This window comes from Lissotriton helveticus, chromosome 8, assembly GCF_964261635.1.
Source record: "Lissotriton helveticus chromosome 8, aLisHel1.1, whole genome shotgun sequence".
Classification (NCBI taxonomy): domain Eukaryota; kingdom Metazoa; phylum Chordata; class Amphibia; order Caudata; family Salamandridae; genus Lissotriton; species Lissotriton helveticus.
The window spans coordinates 1,488,918,576-1,488,938,076 of record NC_136069.1 but is presented as its reverse complement, the minus strand read 5'-3'; the positions used below and the strand labels follow the sequence as shown (position 1 = coordinate 1,488,938,076).

At 40.9% G+C, this 19,501-nt stretch overlaps 1 protein-coding gene and 2 long non-coding RNA genes across 6 annotated transcripts in view; 2 read left to right on the top strand and 1 right to left on the bottom strand.

The window, feature by feature from the left end:
* Positions 1-19,501, bottom strand: part of GRM5 (glutamate metabotropic receptor 5) — a 967,370-nt gene that overhangs the window by 129,389 nt on the left and 818,480 nt on the right. The window lies entirely within an intron of this gene.
* On the top strand, positions 1,243-2,523 carry LOC144773430 (uncharacterized). The gene is made up of 3 exons (XR_013599977.1): positions 1,243-1,566; positions 1,639-1,746; positions 2,126-2,523. It is a non-coding gene; the product is annotated as an uncharacterized LOC144773430 (long non-coding RNA).
* LOC144773429 (uncharacterized) lies at positions 7,056-8,363 on the top strand. Of its 2 annotated transcripts, XR_013599976.1 has the most exons (4): positions 7,056-7,231; positions 7,326-7,406; positions 7,479-7,586; positions 7,966-8,363. It is a non-coding gene; the product is annotated as an uncharacterized LOC144773429 (long non-coding RNA). The 2 variants fall into 2 exon arrangements; XR_013599975.1 differs by having other exon boundaries at positions 7,056-7,406.

Below are 19,501 nucleotides of genomic sequence, written 5' to 3'. Positions count from 1 at the left end.
TATTCAAAGTCCCGGACAGGAGTTTCTGCACAACCAAACACAAAACAAAGGACCTCAGATGGGTTATTCTGGAAAGGATCAGGGAACTCACCAGATCGGGTGACAGTACCAGGAGACGAAAATTACAGGAACAATGGTATATGGTTAAATTCAATACCATTAAAAAAGGTCTAAACTCCAGGGAAGAATGGGAGGCTCTTATTTAACATACCAGCAATAGTTGACTTAGTAGGAATAACGTTATTCCTTTAAAGATAACCTGCAATCCTTGAAAATATACACATCAAATGATATGGAGATGTAGTATTTTGACCACCACTACAAGATGGCGCCCAGATTTAGGGGCTGACCTGGTCGACCGATTGGCTGGGTCTGGCGTAGGTAGCCCTGCATCGGTAACCAGGATGCCCCTACCCTAGATGGCAAAATGGGATCACTAGCGAATAAAAACAGCAGTGCTGGTGTAAACAATAAAACAATGCGCACTAACTGGGAAATAATGCCCCACTATGTCGATGCACAGCGCGAGGGAAACATTCCAAATAGTAGGAGTGTGCACCATATCAATAAAAAGGAAAATATAAAAAGAGATACATTAAGCCAACCGCGAATGTAGCGGGATGCCACACGGACAGATCCTCCCATAGAAAAACGGGGACATTATATCATTTAAAGATGGCGCCCAGGCTCACGGCGGGTCCGACGGCGCGCACACAGCGATTCGCACATGACAGGTGTAGGGAATTAGTCAATTAAAGTGAGTTATAAAACTCCCGCGAAACCAACACACTCCAGACGAGTGCAGGAACGAGGCAGAAGCGATCGATCAGCTACATAACGGTGAGTGTAGATCTTATCCCCGGGTCCCTGTCCCTGCCCCCTCCCTGTTTCCCAGGCAGAAGGGGAACCGCTTTTCCGTAAAAGCTGAGAGCATAGCACGGGAGACCCTTAGTTTTAGGCAGACAGGAGGCACTTTGTCACTACAAAGCCCACACCTCATACTGGAAGAGTAATACGTAACCAGGGCGGGGGCGGTGAAAATAGATTACCTGCATATGACTATGTTTGTAGTTGAAGGATGGGACCGGTAGGTCATATACAAGTAATTGCATATTGCAGGCACTAAACCGGCATAGCTAACACTGTGGGTACCAAGCAGGAGACATAAGTAATACTGAGCGCAGGCACTTAAACAAATAAGAGAATTTAAGAAAAGCAAAATACCAGATACACCATACATGCCTCAATAGAGTTAACAGTACATTCTTGCATAGAACAGAAGAGAAATGTGACGATGTTATTCCTATGTTCACTCAACAGAACATATCCAGTTCAGCAGCAGACGAATGACTACATATGCCCGTTCTAAACAAGTTTTAAAAATATCTGAGGTAAGAGCTTACTTCTAAAAATAAGGATGGGAATGTAAAAATAGAGTATATAAAATAGTTTAGTGAAAAATTACTGTATATTTTACCATCACAGATACACTACAAGTGGGCAGTTGCCTGACAACTAAACAACCAAGGAACCCCATCAAAAGGAGCTTTTGGTTACAAGAGAGAGGTAAATAGAAAAATAAATAACTATCCCCAAGCGCACAAACGAGGGGAATTTCTATCTAAAACCTAAGAAAAGCTCTATTTTTCATTAACAGAAGGGCACCAAGGACTATATGTGTAGCACCAAAAGAGGGAGACCTTAAGGAGACCCCATTTTTTGAGCGCCCACAATACGGCACCAAGGGTGAGAATCTATACTTTTCTTCTCTCTTTGGTCCATGGGTTTATTAGTTCCTTCTTCCCAATTGGTCTTCCACAAGGAATAAGACTTGTAGGGCCTGTATAGTATATGTGAAGTAAATGTATGCTAAGGAGCTAAGAGGCCAAATCAGAGGCTTTTGAACTAATGCAAACATCACTGTGTAATGATATGTACGAGAGAAGTAAATGTACGGTCACTAGGAACTGCATATGGTTGAAAGAATAACAGCAGTAAGAACCAATAGTGTGAAGCCTGAGTGGGTATACGCCAACCACAAGAGCTCAACCATTAGAGCAAAAACAGACAATAGACGTTAATGCATAATATCTGACAGTGCATATGTCTCCTAATATATTCACAGATACGGTATATTCATCCGTTCCCTGAAACCCCAGAAACAAGAAGTCCTGAGGAAGGTGCTACGATATCAAGTGACAAGCACCGAAACGCGTCGACGCACTGTTTTGATCCAAAAGAATCCAACCAGGGCCAGATTGAGCTTCAGATGGGCATTAGGTCTCTCCACTAAAGCTAGAGAGTATTTAAACCGTCTATGGCCATTGGATCTTGTCAAATATAGTGGCAGAAATATTAAGTGGGCCACTTAGATATGAGGGGTTTATTGTAAATTTGCTTTGTTTGTTGTTTACTGTGAATATATCTTGATTGCTTTTCCATTTATTGTGTATCTTGATTGATTTTCCATTTATTGTGTATCATAATATTGTGGTGATGTAACATTGTTTAATAATTATTCTTAACCCACCGGGATATGTTATCTTGGTTTTTAATTATTTTGGATGAATTTTATCTTGTTTTTATTGTCTATTTGTATACAATTCGAATAAATCTAGATTGTTTAGCAAGACTATTTCTTTGTGGAAATCCATCCTTATGCTTGTCTGAATACCTATGATATACTGTGACCTCTCCTTGTATTACAAGAAAGGTCTGTGTAAGAAGTAGACTATTCGACTCCAGGGATCCCCCCCTTGACTAACTGTCTTCTTACCCTGTTCCCTGGTGAAAGTGGGGTACCCTCTCTTTTTTGAAATCAGTAAAGTACAGCCTTGTGCTGGAGAGTCTAGGTTTTTGTGTAGACTATCACAGTTTTTTCCTATTCCAATAAAACTATATAGTCCCGGTCCAATCATACAATGGACACACTGAAGACATTTGGTTTCAGTGAAGAACAATTAAACAAAATCTTAAGCTCTAACAGAGGAAGCAATAACATCACAGTAATTCCTAATGGGGGTGAAAAATGGAACCAACTTATCAATCTGAAAAAGAAGATTATTAGAACAGAGCTACATGCGGATTTCATTACACAATATGTGAGGGCAGGGAAAATACCGATAGGCCTTCAAATACGAAATGAGCCAGGCTTATTTGTAGATAACCCAAAGTTCTTGGAAACATGGACTTTCATCTGTAATAGGTGTAGTAGGGACCTTATGCTCCTCATTATTGAAACCGCTCAGGCAACAGTATTGATAGAAATTAAAGAGATGGAGGAATTAGAGAAGGCCCTGCTAGAGAGCAATGTTATAGAGGAAGCCAAAAAAAGGCTTGAAGAAATAAACCAGGATATGAAGGGATACGGTGAATATCTCACCAATAGGAAGACTCAAAAACTTAGAAAGGACATCAACAAGTTTAGCCAGGAAGTGGTTTATCCATTTCTGAGAAAAGATTACTACACAGACAAGGCTGAGTACAACAGGAATGAGGGATCAAGACCCAGATTCCAAACGAGATTTCAAACCAGGAAACCCAGACATATACACTTCTCGGGGACATCCGAGAGTAGTATAGAGGAGGAGGAACTGGGTAGAGAGGACGGAGAATATGGAGGCCAGAACAGGGAGTATGAAACCCCTTTTTTAGACCAGCGCCCACAGAAAAGCAGGGGGAATTTTCGAGGCAGAGGGAGAGGCCAATACCCGAGGAGATCAGCACCCAGAGAGCAGGAGCAGGAGTATCAACAGACCCCGGCCCCTCAAGAGTACAAGAGAACCAGGAACAAAGTTTATTGGCACTAGAGAGGACCCCCATTATAAATCTCTCCAAAAGAACACTCACACACACAGAAAAGCAAGTGCTAGGCATGGGCTTTAACTTTGTCCCAACCACAGGTATTAACAAATTTCAATTAGAGAAAGATCTTAGGTCCTTTTTCCGCAAAATACGACTACGCAGGTTCTTTGAGGACAGACCACTGAGAGAGCAACCCCAAGATTCGGGTCTTAGGACGAAATCTACCTTTACCCCGAGTTTAGGAATGGTGGACAAAAACCTGGAGACCTTCGAATCAATTGTAAAAATAGAAATAGGTCTCTTATTAGAGAAAGATCATTTCCAACAGCATAACATCAGCAAAGCCCAGAGAGAGGCCATTAAATCTCTGTCCGAAGATAACAGCATAACGATAAAACCCGCGGATAAAGGGGGAGGAGTAGTGGTCTTTGACACACTTGACTACGAGCAGAGAGCACTCACCCTCCTCACAAATGACCAACACTATTCAAAAGTCTCTCAATCGAGACTAAATATGCTGAAGAAAGATGTGGAGACTTTACTCCAAAAGGCTCTGGATGAGGATCAGATCACGGAGGCGGAATGGAAATTTTTGAATAACACTAGTCCAAAAATCCCCGCATTCTATGGATTACCGAAGGTTCATAAGAACTTAGAAGACCCCCCACTGAGACCCATAGTGGCATCCATTGATTCATTGTTGGAGCCACTGAGTCAATATGCAGATAGATTCCTCAAGCCTCTAGTAGCTGAACAGAACTCATATATTCGAGACACAGCGGATATGATATCCAAAGTGGAAGGGATCCCTTTCAACGGAGAGAATGAAGTGTTGGTGACTCTCGATGTAGAGTCACTCTACACAAACATACCACAAAAAGACACCATAGTGGCAGTCAGGAACCTTTTAGAAGAGACAGACATACAAGGTGGAAATAAAGAGTTCATTGTTCAGTGTGTGTCAATGGTTTTGCTGAACAACATCTTCCTGTTCAAAAAAGATCTCTACATCCAAAAGAAGGGAACCAGTATGGGCGCAACATGTGCGCCGAGCCTGGCTTGTATATACGTGAGCCTATTTGAAAAGAAGCACGTGTACAATGAAGTGAGTCCCTTTTTCGAAAATATTCGAAATTGGGCTCGCTTCATTGATGACATATTTTTTATCTGGCAGGGGAGCATAGAACTCCTAGAAGAATTTCTAAGCTGGCTGAATCTAGGGGACCCAAACCTGAGATTTACAGCAGTATACAGCAGGTCCAAGGTCAATTTCTTGGACATATGTATTAAGAGTCAAGACCATCATTTAAAAGTGGAACTATATAAAAAAGAGTCGGATAGGAATACAATCCTCCATTACTCTAGTTACCATCCAAAGAGTCAGAAGGACTCGATACCATTCGGCGAGTTCCTTCGTCTCAGAAGAAATTGTACAGATCTCACAGATTTTCACAAACATGCCCAAGAAATGAAAAAGAAATTTAAGGACCGGGGCTACCCCAAAAAACTGATAAGTCACTCCCTCAAAAGAGCACAGTACTATAATAGGGATTGTCTGATCAACAAAACGGACAACAAGAAAACACTAGACAAAATAGTGATGGTAAGCCAACATTCAGTCATAGCCAACCAAATTAAAAACATTATAAACCACAATTGGAAAATCTTAAATACTGGCCCAGATGTGACCCCTTTGGAACGTCCCATGTACGCGTATAGGAAGAACAAGAACCTCAGGTCGAACCTGGTGCACACGTACAGGGAGGACAAGATAGGAATTCAAACAACCCTGAGTGGACAGAAAGCAACAGGGAATAACAAATGTGGTAACTGCTGCATTTGTGAGCTATGTATAGTCACCAAAACAGTGGAACATAATGGTGCGAACCACACAATCACCACCCTTAACAACTGCAAGACAAAGAATGCCGTATATATGATCCTGTGTCCATGCAACCAGGCATATATAGGTGAAACAGGAAGAGAAGTAAGGCTTAGGATAGGGGAACATAAGTCTGCGATTAACAACAATAAAGAAAACGCCCCCCTTGTAGCTCACTGGAAGGAAACTGGACACAAAACAAAGGACCTCAGATGGGTTATTCTGGAAAGGATCAGGGAACTCACCAGATCGGGTGACAGTACCAGGAGACGAAAATTACAGGAACAATGGTATATGGTTAAATTCAATACCATTAAAAAAGGTCTAAACTCCAGGGAAGAATGGGAGGCTCTTATTTAACATACCAGCAATAGTTGACTTAGTAGGAATAACGTTATTCCTTTAAAGATAACCTGCAATCCTTGAAAATATACACATCAAATGATATGGAGATGTAGTATTTTGACCACCACTACAAGATGGCGCCCAGATTTAGGGGCTGACCTGGTCGACCGATTGGCTGGGTCTGGCGTAGGTAGCCCTGCATCGGTAACCAGGATGCCCCTACCCTAGATGGCAAAATGGGATCACTAGCGAATAAAAACAGCAGTGCTGGTGTAAACAATAAAACAATGCGCACTAACTGGGAAATAATGCCCCACTATGTCGATGCACAGCGCGAGGGAAACATTCCAAATAGTAGGAGTGTGCACCATATCAATAAAAAGGAAAATATAAAAAGAGATACATTAAGCCAACCGCGAATGTAGCGGGATGCCACACGGACAGATCCTCCCATAGAAAAACGGGGACATTATATCATTTAAAGATGGCGCCCAGGCTCACGGCGGGTCCGACGGCGCGCACACAGCGATTCGCACATGACAGGTGTAGGGAATTAGTCAATTAAAGTGAGTTATAAAACTCCCGCGAAACCAACACACTCCAGACGAGTGCAGGAACGAGGCAGAAGCGATCGATCAGCTACATAACGGTGAGTGTAGATCTTATCCCCGGGTCCCTGTCCCTGCCCCCTCCCTGTTTCCCAGGCAGAAGGGGAACCGCTTTTCCGTAAAAGCTGAGAGCATAGCACGGGAGACCCTTAGTTTTAGGCAGACAGGAGGCACTTTGTCACTACAAAGCCCACACCTCATACTGGAAGAGTAATACGTAACCAGGGCGGGGGCGGTGAAAATAGATTACCTGCATATGACTATGTTTGTAGTTGAAGGATGGGACCGGTAGGTCATATACAAGTAATTGCATATTGCAGGCACTAAACCGGCATAGCTAACACTGTGGGTACCAAGCAGGAGACATAAGTAATACTGAGCGCAGGCACTTAAACAAATAAGAGAATTTAAGAAAAGCAAAATACCAGATACACCATACATGCCTCAATAGAGTTAACAGTACATTCTTGCATAGAACAGAAGAGAAATGTGACGATGTTATTCCTATGTTCACTCAACAGAACATATCCAGTTCAGCAGCAGACGAATGACTACATATGCCCGTTCTAAACAAGTTTTAAAAATATCTGAGGTAAGAGCTTACTTCTAAAAATAAGGATGGGAATGTAAAAATAGAGTATATAAAATAGTTTAGTGAAAAATTACTGTATATTTTACCATCACAGATACACTACAAGTGGGCAGTTGCCTGACAACTAAACAACCAAGGAACCCCATCAAAAGGAGCTTTTGGTTACAAGAGAGAGGTAAATAGAAAAATAAATAACTATCCCCAAGCGCACAAACGAGGGGAATTTCTATCTAAAACCTAAGAAAAGCTCTATTTTTCATTAACAGAAGGGCACCAAGGACTATATGTGTAGCACCAAAAGAGGGAGACCTTAAGGAGACCCCATTTTTTGAGCGCCCACAATACGGCACCAAGGGTGAGAATCTATACTTTTCTTCTCTCTTTGGTCCATGGGTTTATTAGTTCCTTCTTCCCAATTGGTCTTCCACAAGGAATAAGACTTGTAGGGCCTGTATAGTATATGTGAAGTAAATGTATGCTAAGGAGCTAAGAGGCCAAATCAGAGGCTTTTGAACTAATGCAAACATCACTGTGTAATGATATGTACGAGAGAAGTAAATGTACGGTCACTAGGAACTGCATATGGTTGAAAGAATAACAGCAGTAAGAACCAATAGTGTGAAGCCTGAGTGGGTATACGCCAACCACAAGAGCTCAACCATTAGAGCAAAAACAGACAATAGACGTTAATGCATAATATCTGACAGTGCATATGTCTCCTAATATATTCACAGATACGGTATATTCATCCGTTCCCTGAAACCCCAGAAACAAGAAGTCCTGAGGAAGGTGCTACGATATCAAGTGACAAGCACCGAAACGCGTCGACGCACTGTTTTGATCCAAAAGAATCCAACCAGGGCCAGATTGAGCTTCAGATGGGCATTAGGTCTCTCCACTAAAGCTAGAGAGTATTTAAACCGTCTATGGCCATTGGATCTTGTCAAATATAGTGGCAGAAATATTAAGTGGGCCACTTAGATATGAGGGGTTTATTGTAAATTTGCTTTGTTTGTTGTTTACTGTGAATATATCTTGATTGCTTTTCCATTTATTGTGTATCTTGATTGATTTTCCATTTATTGTGTATCATAATATTGTGGTGATGTAACATTGTTTAATAATTATTCTTAACCCACCGGGATATGTTATCTTGGTTTTTAATTATTTTGGATGAATTTTATCTTGTTTTTATTGTCTATTTGTATACAATTCGAATAAATCTAGATTGTTTAGCAAGACTATTTCTTTGTGGAAATCCATCCTTATGCTTGTCTGAATACCTATGATATACTGTGACCTCTCCTTGTATTACAAGAAAGGTCTGTGTAAGAAGTAGACTATTCGACTCCAGGGATCCCCCCCTTGACTAACTGTCTTCTTACCCTGTTCCCTGGTGAAAGTGGGGTACCCTCTCTTTTTTGAAATCAAAAAACAACCAAATCTTAGCCAGACATGAATTTCTGCACATCCATATCGTAGCCAGACGAGTTTCTGCACAACCAAATCTTACTTAGCCAGACATGAGTTTCCGCATAACCAAATCTGTTTCTGCATAACCAAATCATAGCCAGGCATGAGTTTCTGCACAACCAAATGTTAGCCAGATGAGTCTCTGCATAACCAAATCTTAGCCAGACATGAGTTTCTGCATAACCAAATCTTACTTAGCCAGACATGGGTTTCTGCAAAATCAAATCTTAGCCACAGTGAATTTCCTGAAAATTAGGGAATTTTGCAGAAATATCATCTCTGCTATTGAACAGAAAAATAGAACATTTAAAAACGTATACGTTTTAACCCACAATATGCTATTGCACAGCTTTGGCTGAACAAGTGACTGCATAACTTATATTCAGCCTCCTATGTTGCTAGAACCCTACCAGAGTTCTGCTTCGTTGACTCTGGTCTTAGAGTACCTGTTTTTTCACTGTAGTATTTGTCCCTGTATCTACTCTATGGGCCTTCTTTTCTTTCCTGGTATTCTGTGGTTTCACTGGGTCACTGCCTGGGCTTATCTTTCTATATCTGGCAGGCTCGCCTAGGGATCTGGCTGGGTAAAAAGTGCCAACCATTAGTCCACCTGAGCGAGAAGTACCAAGAAACTTCCCTGCATCCTTCATCCTCAACATCAGATAAACATTCTACAACAGCCTTGTGTAAGGTTGGGCTTTGTAAAGGGTTATAGAACTGTATGGAAAATTCTAATATAGCTCCAGAAAATAATCAAACCTTTCCTCGTGTGTTTCATTTACATATTTTAAGGGGGGAAATACATTAAGCATAGGCAATTGCATAACAAGTAGAAAGTCACTGGCTGGTTCTAAATAGTGACGTTTCAAAGAGATCCAAAATAGACATATCCACGTTAATCAGGCAATTATCAACCCCCTATTTTCTACAGACCTGGATAAATATGCATTTCAGATACATGTGTAATAGATGTTTTCCAAGTGGAATTATGAACTCCAGGCGTTTTTATTGGTAATTGAAAAAGGGTATAATTGCATGCATGTAAATATTATTCATGACTAGATTCCCTTTATATTTTGTAGGTAACAAGGACCCCCTGATTTGGATTGTGCTCCTGGGTCAGGGAAAACAGTTTTTTGTGCAAAGGTAACAGCCCAGGCAGACAAAAAGGAACAAAAACTGGCTAATGAAAGAGACACATATTTATAAACAACTCATTAAAAATGCAATAAACTGTATTGATATCAAAAAGATTGATTTTAATGTAAGTATAAAAAATATATATATATATATGTGGATAAATTTGATTCAATAAAATACAATGATATGATTTGAATAGACATGAATCATTTAAATAATGTATGGCAAACAAACATATCAATATACATAATACTAAAAATAAGACAATTTGTTTTTAAACATAATTTCTCAAGTACAAGATGTTTCTAAGGCTGTGAGTCTACGCGTTTCGACAAAACATTTGTCTTCCTCAGGACGATTTGATATCAGCCAAATATTCTAAAAGAGATAAAACAAAATCACCAAACATATAACAGTACATTGCAAACACTACTATTTACATATATTTGAAAAAGCAAAACTTGTTTCTTTTTCTATTTTCCCTTTAGATTCCCTTTATATTACATGTTCGCAATGAGAATCACAAAGTGAGGCTTGCTTTCATGGAAAGAGTCATAAATCAGAGTAGGGCTGTAATTTAAATATGTAATGTGATGTGAATTTATTGCTGTTTTCAGGTCTGTGTCAGAGAACATACAGACAATTTAAAGTGAATAACTAAGTTCTTTACAGTCTAAGAATGTCCGAATTTTCAGTGTGTGAAAAATGTCAGTTTCATTAACAATTCTGCAACATGCATAACAGGTCACTATTTTGCTTAAAGTTTCAAACTATGGGGTCGATTATGATAGCGGACGGACCTGCGTCCGTCCGCCACCCCCGAGGTGGAGGGACCGTCCGCAGGGGCAGCGGCGTTCCCTTCGTTGCAATTAGGATGTGACCGCCACCCTGGCGGTCACATCCCGTATCTTTAACATTGCGGCGGGTGCTGCTTTAAGCAGCACCCGCCGCAAAGTTAAAAATGCATGCTGTGCATTTGCATGCACAAAGCGGCAGGCACTGCGCGGTGCCTGCCGCATTGTGCATGCAACTGCAGGGGGGTACCATAGGTACCCCCCATGTGCACCCCCCAGCCCCCCCTTCACCCTGGGGGCCTGCAAGTGCCCCCAAAGCAAGGACTGTAGCCGCCACGGAAATGCATAGCCCCCACCACATCCTAATATGGCTGGCGGTGTCTGATAGACACCGCCACCATATTAGAGCTTTTCAGCCGCGGTCGACGGAAATGCGGCGGACGATCTTCACGTCCGCCACGGTTCCCCCGCCAGTGTAATATGGCGGGGGGGAAATAGTTGGCGGAAGGGCTAGGATGGCGGACGGATCGCCACCGCCTGCATGGCGGTGGCCATCCTAATTGACCTCTATATACGGTTGGAAACATAATGTATCAAAAGTCTCCAGATCAGACTCAACTTTGTTTACTGTGCTAAGAAGGTTGACAGTCATAGAAGATCTCAAACTAAAATCAACATTGTTTTACTTTAGATAATAATGAGTTTCCCTGATTGAAATTCTTGTGCCAGAACATGAAATGAAATAAAAATGTAATTTATAAAGCACTCTACAACCCTAGAGTTTCTATGAGCTGCTTGTCACTAAGAAGAGAAAGAAAACATAGCAAACAGAGCATTCATATGTGCTAGGAAAGAGCCATCGATTCAAAGGCAAAGTATTGAGGGAATTATGGAAGGAAAGTAAATTTACCTTAGCGCTATTTCAAGTGGCGCCGGGAGACCCCATGTGGGTAGCTGTGCGCCTTATAAATGTAATTACAAATACAAATACAAATTTGGCAATATTTTTTAGGTGCTGCGGCAAGGAGTTCCACAGCCTACCCCTGCAGGCAATTAAGATTCTGCCTAACCAGTTGGCTCTCCTGACTTTGGGAATTACAAGATTAGATGCAGTAGAGGAACTCAGAGATCTACGAGGACCATATTGTTGAAAGCGCTGCTTTAAGTAATCAGGTCCTAAGTCATGCAGTGCTTCAAAAGCAATACAGAGGGCTCTAAATGCAATCCTTCTCTTGATAGGTAGAAAGTGTAAATATGGAAGAACATGCAATACTGAATAGTGCTTAGAAATGGCCAGAGCAGCCGGGGGGGGGGCGCACTCTGTAAGATCAGCAGCTTATATAAAAATCATTTCCGAATATTGGTAAAGAGACCACTGCAGTATTTGGTTTTTGACAAAATGAGGACCGAGATCACAGGAATATGGGGGAAAAGGTTTCTGAGGGTTGTAGGCACATAAAAGCCAGTAGAGGTGATGGGTTTAACATGGCCTTCATAAGAGACTTTATTGTCAAAGTAAACCCTGAGATTTTTTACTTTAGGAGCTCGAAGAGGTAGTTTCCCCATTTTCTATGGCCACCATTTGGGTGTCCAAAATGATGTATCTGTAATGAATAGCAGAACCTCAGATTTTCCTTTTTTTTTTATTTTATTTTTTTTTAATTGTTTTTGGCAGAGGTAAAAAAAAGAACATACAAGGACATAACGAGGCATAGAATACAAAATAAGTCTTTACGAAAAAACAATCATTATACAATTTAAATCCAGTTGTCAGTAGGGGACCATATCTTCCGGCCAAAAGTCTTCGTTTTACATCCCTTCAGTTTGTAGACTGCTTTATCCATTCTATAAACATTTAACAGCTTTCCCAACCAAAGTTCAAATGTTGGTGGGTCTATGTCCAACCATCTAGAAGTGATACAAGATCGGTATATAGACATTCCAATAAACAAAAAGTATTCTTGATCCAAAGATAGATTCCGAGAGGGAAAATAGACACCAAAAATAATAACAGAAGGGTGAAGCGTGATTTGAACATGCAACAAATTGGTCAGAAACTTTTCGACCTTATCTATGTATACGACCAATTTAGAACAACTGTAAAACATATGACTTGAATCAGCTGCTAGAGTTCCACAGCGGCTACAGTTAATACCTCTTAAAGCTTTCCATTTTGCCAACTTAGCAGGTGTATAATAGAGATCTAGAGTGGACATATAATGTTGACTTTTAAGAGAGCTATTAATTAGTGTCTTATTACTCATCTCAAAAGCTTTTACCAAATCTATCCCTTCTATACATAGCTTTCTCTGCCATTTCTGGGTTTGATGATCGAGGTCGTTCTGCATCCTATTGCCCATTAACTGATAGATTATGCCGATACGATTATTCTTCCTACAACTCTCTAGAATGTCAATAGTCTCCATTGTATCAGTATAAAGCAAATTTTTTTTTTCTAGAAAACTACGAATCTGTAGATATTTAAAGAATTCGTTCCTAGATAGACCAAATGTCTTTTGAAGTTCAGAAAAGGACATAAAAACCCCATTTTGATACAATTGCCTCAGTAAATAAATCTGTCTCGTATGCCATCGGGAAATTACGATATCTTGAAAAATTTCAGATAGTAACTTATTGTCAGACAGAGGTGTATAAAAGTTCAGTTTTAACGTTATACGTAAAGTTTTGTTCATTTGCCTCCAAACTAAAAAAGCAGCAAGAACCACCTTAAATTTTGTTTTTTTATAGTAGCTGGGTTCGATGACTTTCAATAAGCACTGCCGAGCTTGAGCGCCGAAGAGCATTTCAAAAATTGAGGGTGCCATGGACGGTTCTATTACATAGTCATGAAATAGTAGAACCCGGATTGTTTTCAAAGTAATAGCCCAATAATACATTCTAAAATTCGGGAATCCTAGCCCAGCACAATCTGGCGGGAGAGTACACCATTTTAAAGATCTTCTAGAGCGACGGAACCCCCACAAAAACCCGGACAACATCCTGTCTATTCTATTAAAAAGGGACATTGAGAAAAATAAAGGAATAGTGCGAAAAAAATACAAAAATTTTGGAAAGATCATCATCTTAATAACATTAGTTCGTCCGTATAGAGATAAGTGTAGGTTATTGAGTCTTTCTAACGTTCTATTAGTGGATATAAGTAAAGGGTCTATATTTAAGGCGACAATGTCATCAACCTTGGGAGATAAAATTACACCGAGGTATGTGCCAGTAGTATTTAGTGGGATGTCGGTGGGTTTACCCGTTTCAGAGTGTATAATCTGAGTTTTTGTAATATTAAGCTTGTAACCAGAAACATTCCCAAACTCTCTAGCCACGTCAATAATTATAGGTAGCGCAGAGGAGACATCAGAGGTTACAATAGCCACGTCGTCTGCGTACGCTAAGACTTTGTGGTCAACTTCAAAAAGTCGAACTGATGGTATATTTGGTTCCAAGATTAGTCTATTCAAATAAGGTTCTAGGTATAGAGCAAATAGAAGCGGGGAACATGGGCAGCCTTGTCTAGTCCCCCTGGTAATTGAAAAAGGTCTCGAGTTGTCAGTACCTAGTCTTATTACACCTTTAGGATTAGAATAGAGTGATCGTACCGCTTGAATGAATTGTGATGGAAACCCTTTCCATTCTAGCACAGTCCAAAGGAATCCCCAGTCTACTCTATCAAACGCTTTTTCAGCGTCGAGTAAGATCACCCCGACTGGGGATTCCTTTGCCTGAGCCCAATCTAATAATGTAATGACACGTTTAACATGATCAGTGGTATCTCTATGTCTAATAAAACCATGTTGAATGTGAGAGACTAAACTAGACATTACATGATTTAGTCTATTTGCAAGAATTTTGGAATAAATCTTACTGTCTGCAGTGATAAGAGAGATGGGGCGATAAGAGCCTAATTCTTTTGAATCCTTATTCTTCTTTAAGAAAACAACTATGATAGCGGTAGACCAGGAATCAGGTGGTTTACCTTGAAAAGCCGAATTAAAGATCTTTAACAGCTCTGGTTTCAGCATGTGTCTAAATGTCCGATAAAATTCAAGGGGTATCTGGTCGGATCCCATGGCTTTACCTGCCGCAAGACTCAAAATGGCATTCTCAATCTCATCCCAACTTATTGAGTGTGTAAATAAGTCAGTCTCATCAGAACACAATGACGGTTGATTAGTACTATGGAGATAATTTACGGGATTAAGAGTCTTATCAACTTCATTATTAAGGTCATTATACAATGTCTTGTAAAAATCGTAGAATGATTCTAAAATTCCTTCCCTACTTTCATGATAAACACCATTCATATCTTTGACGCCTTGTATTTCATTTAAAGAAGATTTTTGACGAAGGCGTTGTGCTAGAATTTTGCCGGTACGCTCGCTATATTCATAACGTTCAGTTTTATATAGCTTAAATTTTGATGCTACTTCGTCGGCAATATGGATCCGTAAGCCAGAACGTTCAATTACTAGACGTAGTTGAGCGTCTTCTATACCTGTGTTATTCTTACACGCGGTTGATAAGTCCATCTCAAATAACCTGATCTTATTTAACCTCTCCTTAAAGTCTGTTTGGATTTTTTTTCTCTTATAGTTTGCAAAACTAATTGTCTCTCCACGTACGATCGATTTAAAAGCATCCCACACAACTTGTGGGGAGGCCGTGTCATTGTTTATTAGAAAATAGTCATTAATGATAGTCGCCATAAATTGAAGATAGTCTTCATCTAATAACAGGTTTCTCTGGAATGACCAGGATCTGATTGAATTTTGACGTTCTGTGGGGACCTGAATCTCAGCAATTATAGGATTGTGGTCTGATATGACTTGGGGTAGTATTTCGATACTAATTGTCTCCAAAAACAGAGAAGATACAAAAAAATAATCCAGTCGGGCAAATTTCTGATGGGGAATAGAATAGAAGGTATATCCAGGATCTTTATAATACAATTTGTGCCAGACATCATTTAGCCCGTTATTTAAAACCAAACCTCTGAGGGCTCTATAAGTTCTGGATTTACGACCCGTATATCTCCTTCCTGATTTAATATTCCAGTCGGCTGACAAGTGAATATTTAGGTCCCCACATACTATGATTGGTTGTGTCCAAGTAGCTAATTCTGTATTTATAGTATTAAAAACTTCAGCGTCATCTAAATTTGGACCATACATACAACATATAGTGAATTTGCAACTCCCAATTATTAATTCAGCAAGCCCCCATCTGCCCCATTTATCGGCTAAGGTTTTCAGACACTTCCCAACACCCTTTCGCATACAGATTGCAATGCCTCTTTTTATACCCATTTGCTTAGATGTAAGCAGAACATCCAATCCCAGCTTATCCAAAAGAGAGCGCTTATCCCATGCAATATGAGTTTCCTGGATGCATAATAAATCAATAGATAAAGTCTGGAGCATTGAACGAAACATCCCAATCTTTTTTAAATCATTAAGACCATTGATATTAATTGTGCATATTTTCACCTTTTTATCCATGATGAAATAATAATTAAGAAAAAAATGTAAGCAAGCATCGACAATATATACTCTTCAGTACTACAACTTGAGTGCCTTATAACCATCCTTGCAGTGAATACCTCTGCCTTACACCCCCACCACCAACCCTTGCCCCTACCCACCCCCACCCTTTGCCCCAGAACCCCTCCCCCCTCCCTCCCCATTATATGAGGCATAGGAACTACCAGTTCCTAAAGCGTATGGGTGCCGGGTCCCTGGCCCATAGCGTCCTGACGAAGGAAAAGGAGAAAAGAAAAAACAATGAAAAGAAAGAAAAGAATAGGAGAGAGCATAGCAATCCTACTTATTGGAAAAATAAATTGACAGCTTCAACATAAATTACTAACTAATAGTCCTTATAGTCCTGCAATCTTATAGTCTTATATTCTTACAGTCTTAACTCCTAATTATTTTTCAAATGGAATCCAGATATTCTTTGGCTTTAGTTTCAGAAATAAAATATTTAACTGTGCCCTTGAATACAGTCTTTAGCTTTGCTGGGCCTTGGAGAAAAACTGCAACCTCTTTCTTTTGAAAATCAGGGATCAGTTGTCTCAATCGCCACCGTTGGGCCACAGTGGCTTGACAGTAGTCCGGACGTACAAAAAACTGACAGCCCAGTCCATCCGCTTTCTTATCTGGTCTCGCAGTTACATAAATAGCTTCACGGGCGAGAAAGTTATTAAATTAGACCAGAATAGCCCTGGGATAGTTTTCTTGGCCTTGTCGTGGATTCCTTACAGTGAAGGGAAATCTGTGAGCACGCTGTATTTCTCGTGCCCAATCCCAGTCAGTCATCTCAGGAAAGGCATCTTTTAGTAGATTAATAATAAACCTCCGCGGATCAGACCCTTCTTTATTTTCGGGAATTCCCAAAAAGCGTAGATTACTTCTACGGGCCTGATTCTCCAAATTAGCTATTTTGTCGGACAGGTCTTCTTTTAGGGCTTTAAAGTCACCAACTTCCTGTCTCTGTGACATGCTTTCTTCTTCCAAAACAGAGATTCTGGCCTCCGCTTCAACAACTCTGTCGGTGGTCTCAGAGCACATCTTAATTGCACGGCGAACTGCATTTTTAACCTTAGCGCAGGTCATCTGTGTGCGTTGGTTTTCGGCTTTGCTTTCAGCCCTGTGGCTCATCATAGTATCAAAGATCGTTTTCAGAGTGATCTCTTCACAAATTTCATTATTTTCCTGTAGTAGGGCCGGATCTAGGATAGAATTGTGATTAGATCCCAAGGTATCAGTAGTAGCAACAGATACTAAATTAGAAGATAGAATATTTTCCCCTCTGGGTGAGTTAGGAGCATCTTCTTTACTCGCCGCACGTGATGACCTCTTTTTCCATAGCTTTTTTTTAATGATAGTAGCCGCGTTAGTATTATCAGGACTCATACTAACTTCACCATCCGAAGATAGACTCTCACAGCTAAACTCTGCCCAATCTTTGTTTAAACCAGTTGCTTCATCCGATGAAAGTTCAGACAGAGAGTAGAATTTTTCAGGCACCTCCACATTGATTTGCTGTGTAGGAGTTTCTTTTTCATTCTGTTGGTCAGTTTCAGACGATACTGATAGCGAGGGAAGAGAACAAGCTCGGCTGATTACGGCTCCGCCAGAGACTACATCTCCCATAATGCCCTTTCTCAGAGGATTAGTCAACATGGGATTTAGAGAATTATTATGGGTTTCAACTGTGGCAGAACATTGTTTAGGCGGATATAAAACAGTCAAATCTGCACTTTGAATATTGCCATCAATAATTTTTTTTTTGGCAGCTTGTTTCCCAAACAGGTCGGGCAATGTTTGTGATACAATGTTCTTAGCGCACGAGCTTCATTAGATTTCAAGGCAGGCTTATTGATGTTCTTACCCTGTTTTGTAGCGGTCTTACCAGGGGTTGGTGGTGCTGCCTCTGCCATCTCAGGCTCCTCGTTGCCCGGCTCCTCTCTTCTCTGGTCTCTTCCTGAGCCGTCTCTCCTATTGCTGCGGGTGCTAACAGATGATGGCGGCGGTATCTTCTTTTTCTTCCGTGAGCCGCCTCCGCCACCACCTCTGCCGGGAAAAACACTGCTCTGCGTCCAAAACAGGCAGAGTGTAGCGCGCCACAGCGGGGACCGCCGACTGAGCTTGAGGAAGTTCAGCAACATTCGTGAACTCCGTTGCAGGGTTAGTACTGCTCCGCGCTGATAGAGCTTGGTTTGAGCAGCGCTCACACTAGTGTCCAGCCCGGAAACGGTCAACGCCCCAAACGGCTCCGTCCGACAACGGAGTAGGCGCAGGCACAAGCGGGAGAGCAACCATAGGCAGCCGTGCGGCGTTATTCAGCCAGGTAAGGCGCAGAGGAATGCCCATGCAGCGTCGAATACACACAAACTATCACGGCAAACTATCACGGCAATTTTCCATGAGGCAAAACGGAGTTTTCCTTTCTCCCTCTCTCCCGGACGCCTGGAACCAGGGAGCTAGCTGCTTACACAGCCTCCCTCACGGCAGCCATCTTGCCTCGGAACCTCAGATTTTCCTGAGTTTAATTTTAAACAGTTGCTGGACATGCACTTCTCAATTTGGATCACACAATTGTGGAATCTTGAGGCCCTATCATCAAGATTACTGGCTACTGACAACACAATGTGAGTGTTGTCTGCATAGGCCATTAGTGCAAAACCAAAAGATTTTTATTAGGTTTGCCAGGGGAGTCACATGCAGATTAAAAAGGGTCGGGCTCAACGATGATCCCTGAGGGACCCCAAAAAGCAAGGAGAAGTAGGGAGATTTAAACCTGTTAAGCTCAACAAACTGTACTCTATTTGAGAGAAAAGATTTAAGGAGCTTAGGAACCTTGCCTCTAATGCTGAGGGCAAAAAAGCGAGCAATAAGGAGGCCATGATTAACAATATTGAATGCTGCAGAGAGATCTAATAAAATCAAAGCAGCATTACCACCATTGTCCAAGATTTGCCTAATTTTCTCGGAGGCTGTAATCAAAGCTGGTTAGCTACTGGGTTGGTTTCTGAAGCCACACTGAGTGCCATCAAGAAGTGCATTGTTGTTAAGAAACAATGATAGCTCCTGACTGATAGCTTTTTCAATGATCATAGAAGGAAAGTGAAGGTAAGAGATTGGACTATAACAGTTAGGGTCATTGATGTCTAGACTAGCCTTTTTTGTTTAAAAAGAGGCAACAAAGAGGCCCTTTTCCATTCCTTTAGAAAGAAGCCCAAAATGAACATCATGTTAAAGATGTCCGTTAGATGCTTAGAAATAACGGATGTATGATGGTACGACACGGGCTATTACCACGCGTACCGTTACAACGCGTGTTTTACAAC